At 42.2% G+C, this 6,107-nt stretch overlaps 1 protein-coding gene across 4 annotated transcripts in view; it reads right to left on the reverse strand.

Moving 5' to 3' along the window:
• Positions 1 to 5,512, reverse strand: part of LOC125465703 (AN1-type zinc finger protein 5-like) — a 29,430-nt gene extending 23,918 nt beyond the window's left edge. For all 4 annotated transcript variants that reach the window (XM_048559444.2, XM_048559443.2, XM_048559442.2 and 1 more), the window contains exon 1: positions 5,405 to 5,512. The gene's annotated coding sequence lies outside the window, so the exon portion shown is untranslated. The remainder of the gene's footprint in view (positions 1 to 5,404) is intronic.
• Positions 5,513 to 6,107: the final 595 nt, after the last annotated feature.

Consider the following 6,107-nt stretch of genomic DNA (forward strand, 5'->3'; position numbering starts at 1 on the left):
TGGCACAACGGTTAGCACTGTTGCCTCAGTGCCAGGGACCCAGGTTCAATTCCGCCCTCGGGAGACTGTGTGGAGTTTGCACACTGTCCCCACATCTGCATGGGTTTCCTCCCGCAGTAAAAAGATGTGCGGGCTAGGTGAATTGGTCACACTAAATTGCCTGTAATGTTCAGGGATTTGTATATTAGGTGGAATATAGGGGGATGGGTTTGGGTGGGTGCTGGGATGGTCACTATGGACTTGTTGGGCAAAAGGGTCTGTTCCCACATGTAGGGATTCTATGATTCATGCAGATGCCTTTTAAATGTTATAAATTGTACCAACCTCTACCACTTCCTCTGGCACCTTATTCCATACACGCACCACTCTCTACATGAAATAGTTGCCCCTAAGGTCCTTTTATATCTTTCCCGTCTCATCTTAAACCTATGCCCTCTAGTTTTGGACTCCCCTATTCCAGGGAAAAGACCTTGCCTAATTGCCCTATCCATGCCCCTCATGATTTTATAAACCTCCTTCAGCTCACCTCTCAGCCTCCAAGAATCCAGCAAAAATAGCTCCAGCCTATTCAGCCTCTCCCTATAGTCGAAATCCTCCAACCCTGGCAACATCCTTATAAATCTTTTCTGAACCCTTACAAGTTTCACAACATCCTTCCTATCGCAGGGAGACCAGAAGTGCATGCAGCATTCCAATAGTGGCCTAACCAATGTCCTGTGCAGCGGCAATATGACCTCCCAGCACCTATACTCAATGCACAGACCAATAAAGGCAAACATACCAAACATAATTCTCACTACCCTGCCTGCCTGCAACTCCACTTTCTAGGAACTATGAACCTGTAGTCCAAGGTCTTGCTATTCAGCAACACTCCCCAGGTCCTTACCTTTATTTGGCTTATTAATTACACAGAGCATTGGTGAAAATGTTCCATTTTACTGTTAGACAGTGACAGCTTCAGCAAAAACAGGAAGGTGAATAAAATAGTGGGGCCCACAAAGAGAAGCAGCTTTCCCTAGTAGAAATGCTCAAAAGAATACTTCTTCGAGCTTTAACCAATACACCTTTTCTCTCTTCATAGAGACTAAAAACACCACTCCTACCCCATAAATTACCAACCAATATGATCTTTCAGCTTGCTGAAAATTTTGTAACCAACTAATGGCTCAGTGGTTAGCACTGCTGCTTCACAGCAGCAGGGACCCAGGTTCAACTCCAGCCTCAGGCAACTGTGTAAAGTTTGCACATTCTCCCCATGACTGTTTGGATTTCCTCCGGGTGCTTCGGTTTCCTCCCACAATCCAAAGGTGTGCAGGTTAGATGGATTAACCATGCTAAATTTCCCATAATGTTCAGGGGTGTGCAGGCTAGGTGGATTAGCCATGGGAAATGGAGCGATTGGGTGGGTGGGACAGGGTAAGACTGGGTAGGATGCTCTTTGGAGAGTTGGTGCGAACTTGTTGGGCTGAATGGCCTGTTTCCACACTGTAGGGATTCTGAAAAGAAAAGAAACTATCATGCATAAACAATTTTACATATGGATGACATGAACAAGAACAGATTTCACTATCCCATCAGCAGGAGTATTGTACTAAGGGAATGATACCTGTTAATTAGTACTTAAACTTGAGCTCATTTATTTCCCCCATCTGAGATTTGCATCTCACAAACTACACAACTGAAAATTAGTAAAGAATATATGAAAACCTGCAACAGAAATTTTGGATAGAAAGTCAGTCAATAATGACTGAAAATATCCCTGAATATTGTTTCTCAAAGCAACACTTTTTAAAAGCAAATGCAAAGTAAAATTTTCAATTTGATGTTGAATGCTTTTGATATACAAACGAAGTCTGGAAAATAATTTGATCTTAAATTGTTTAGTCTTAAATTATTTGTAAGTGGCAAAACCTTGGCCCAATAACTTAGCCATTAATAACTACTGATATCAAATGAAGACATTACACCGGTAGTTAATCTTTGGTGCCTGGATAGTTAGGATGCCCACATTTGTAAACTCAAGCAATAACCACATACTGTTCGTTGCAACAGCCACTTGTAGGGGGGCTTTAAATGAAACTGAAAATATCTCCCTTGATGCCTCTATAATGAATTATATTATAAACACAGACCATAAAGGCCTCTAACTTGATCATGGTCTGTACAGCAGTGCCTTAAGAAAATAAAGGATTCCTTGTTTCTTGGCTGCTATCCAAGTAATTCTACCGAAATGCTAAATGCAGCTTAAAAAAGGTATGCCTGCCATAGCAGAGGATTTCTGACACCTAAAGAATTGCCTACCAGTACACTTCCACACCATCAAGGTGGAAAAGGGGAAAAACAACAAACATGACAGCTTGTTCCCACCAAGCTTCAGCACAGAAACTGCCAGGCAGCAAAGAAGATTATATGCTGAATTTGTATTTGAATTCGATGCTGTCAGCAAGGAGAAACCATGATTGAATTTGAATGTACTTCAAACTTGCTCAGAAGTAACATTTTGTTCAAGAGTCAGCATTTAGCAAAGCAATTTCCTACATGTGAATAGAAACTTAAAATAATTGTAAACTATCAAATGCCAATTCAAGCTTTGGATGTTATCAAATCTATCCTTCTTTGGCATCAGGTGGAACAAGATGCAATTGCTTTATTTATTGTCAGTATTAGTATTGTAATCAGTATGCATGTTATTTCCAACTTTAAGTACATTTATGTCATCATTGGACAAGCACATGGACGTACATGGAATAGTGTATGTTAGATGGGCTTCAGATCGGTATGACAGGTCGGCACAACATCGAGGGCCAAAGGTCCTGTACTGTGCTGTAATGTTCGATGTTATTAAACTGGCTCTATAAGGAACCTATCATTTTATGGATTCCATATCAAAAAGTTCTTACCATTGTACAATTCCTGTACTAAAAATAATTTCTTAACCCGTTCAAAAGTTTTACTATTTTAAACAAAATACAACTTGCTGATTTTTATAAGAGACTGATTATAAGTATTTTGCTTGCCTACCATGTTTAAAGTGGTAACTGTAAAACAGATTGGTGAATTTGCCAAAATAAACAGTTCTAGACAATTTTCAGTTCAAGTTTAAATGGGGTTTTACAATCAGCTTTGAATTAAAATGACCCTCTAAAATATCTGCACTTTTTCATTCTGGTCCCATGATTAACTCCACACTCTTGCCACTGCCACACCCCCCACCACCTCACTCCATCGTCCGAACAATTTTCATTATTCCCTCGTAGCTGTATTGTAGCCATCTAAGTTCTAAAACCGCATATTTCTCTTGAATCCCTTCCATTTCACTTCTTTAAGATGCTCCTTAAAAATCTACTTCCTGGACCAAACCTTTGGTTATTTGCCTAACTAACTCCCTAATGGACGGCATCACCTTATCCTATAAAAAGGTCAATGAAGCACTTTATGAATTATTAAAAAGGTCCTATATAAATACAAGTTGGTGTTCAATCAACTTTTCTTCATTCAAATGTTGATAGATTCTCCTAACAAAAGATACCATTGCTTTAAAAAAGTCAAAACATAGAAAATTTACACCACAGGAGATTCATCCTGTGACAAAAAAAAATCCAACCTAATCCCACATTCCTATCACATGTACTAAAGGTTACAGCACTTAAACTGCATATCTCAGTGTTTTTCAAATGCAAAAAAGGGATTCTGCTGTCCCACCTAGTCAAGGTGTGAAAGACATTCAAGCTGAAATAATTTCAAACTCCACTGTAACCCAACAAATTATTTTACATCTTGCACTGGTTGAGGGAATTTTTTTTAAAAAACTCTATTTCAGCCCCTTCATAATCATATGCACTTCCAGTAAGTCTCCTTAGATTTAAAGGAAACCACTCTAGCCTACCCAACCTTTCTTGATTTACAAAACTCTTCAATGGCAGCAATTACATAAATCTTCCCTCCGTTCTTTTTTCTTCCCTCTATAGTACAATTAGACCCTTACTAATATTTGACATAATTCTGATGATAGCAGTACGACTGGATCAGCAAGGATTCAAGTATTTAATCAACTTCTCAGTGTAATGACTACATTACGAACAGCCAGAGCAGAGAATTATCCACATCTATTTTCTTTAGGTGAATTAAGACAAAGTTCAAAACATCAATTACAGTCAAATAAATACTTTATGAAGTGCAAAGAATTCACAAGTAATTTTGACACAAAATAACTAATGGATTTAATTAACCTCTCCCCCAGGATTATTCAGTTAAGTAACCATTAGAATTGATATTTGGGATTGAAAAATTTGACAGTTGAGGTTATTTTTCATGAGTGGTCAAAAAGGATGCCTGAAACCTTAAGCGTTATATGGGAACAAAAAAATCTTTACAGGTTCCAAAATCCTCCAAGTGTTAGATTTTGAAGACTAACGCCCAAACAAATTTAATCACTACCCAACCGTCATATAAATATCAAAGAAAGGCAAATTAAATTCACATGCCATTCATTTTAACCTGCGATTATTTCCAACACAAAAAGTCAGAAAGGTTCTTCAGTAAGAGGCCGTGAATTACGGCCAGGGTGAAGTTTCAAACTAGGACCGTCGGACGTTTGTGAAACTGTTCCGAACCCATTTGCAAAAACAAAGTTGTCTTTTATCACTCAACATATTGGATTCTGAATCAAACAACTAAAGCAAATGCTTCAAACAAAAAACAGGCAGCAAAAATCTGTTCTGGTGATTGTTCGTACAGTACAGTCCCAACATTTTTAACATTGGCTGAAAAGGAGGGGGATAATTGGGAGCGACCTCGTTGATATGCTCATAGTGCTGCAGACAAAATAGCAAAGACAATACACCTTTAAACCCTGGTATGGAACAAAGAACGAGGAAACACCATTAACGGGGTATGTCCAGAAAATGTCGCTCAACTCCAGACACCAGCAGAACCCTGACTGATAGCAAACTTAGCCAATCAGGCGTCGCGCCTAGCGCCACTCTCCAATCAGCGCAGCCGAGACGGGCGGAACATCCGGCCTCCGCAAGCAGCCAGTCCGAGCTGGTCCTGTCTCGCAGCCCCTTCCAGACTGGGGCCCGCCGCCAACTGCCAGCCCCAGGCTTCGAGGCCCAAGCCTAGTCAGGACGGCAGACGGGTCAGCCAGACGATCCAGTCCCCTAGGTTCCAGCGTGGTGTGGGATAGGGATGGGGGGAGAATGGCGGCCTGCCAAACGAGCGAGACATTGGAAATAAGCCGGACTCTTTCACATGACGTGTGGAGCAGCCATGGCGACGGGACGGGCAGCTTCAGCCGGAATGAGCCGGCGATATTCACCCCCATCCCTCAGGGAGGCCAGCGGCTTCTCTGAGCTTCAACTGTGACTTGACAAAGCCTCAAGTGGGGTAAGTCTGGTTTACGTACCTCTGAGATCCACGGACACAACTGTCCTCTCTCGGTCGCTGACACTGATTGTTCTCTGAGTCCGGCCTCCTCCAATCCCCCCCTCCCCCACTTCCCACAAAGCACGCCTGACGTCACGGTGTATCTGACGTCACACGCACGGCCCCATTGTGACGGTGGCATTGGTGATGTCATTTTACAGCCCCTTCTCATCATTTCTGACCTACTGCCTTCTATTTCTCATGCCCTCCTCCAACTGTCTCCTCCCTCTCCTCCTCCCCCCTCACTTACTGTCGGGACGTAGGATGCCTTCAAGGCAGAGATCGACAAATTCTTGATCTGAGAAGGGATCAAGGGTTACGGGGAGAGTGCAGGGAAGTGGAGTTGAAATGCCCATCAGTCATGATTTAAATGGTGGAGTGGATTTGATGGGCCGAATGGCCTTACTTCCACTCCTATGTCCTATGGTCTTACTGCCTTCCATTCCTCATCCCCTCCACTCTCTCTCCTCACTGCCTTCCATTCCTCAACCCCTCCACTCCCTCTCCTCCTCCCCCTCACTTACTGCCTTCCATTCCTCATCCTCTACTCCAACCCTCTACTCTCTCTCTCCTCCCTCACCTACTGCCTTCCATTCCTCATTCCCCTCCTCCAACCTTCTACTCCCTCTCCTCTTCTCTCACCTGCTGTCTTTCATTCCTCATCTCCTCTTTCAACCCTTTAC

This window comes from Stegostoma tigrinum, chromosome 30 (genome assembly GCF_030684315.1).
Source record: "Stegostoma tigrinum isolate sSteTig4 chromosome 30, sSteTig4.hap1, whole genome shotgun sequence".
Taxonomy (NCBI): Eukaryota; Metazoa; Chordata; class Chondrichthyes; order Orectolobiformes; family Stegostomatidae; genus Stegostoma; species Stegostoma tigrinum.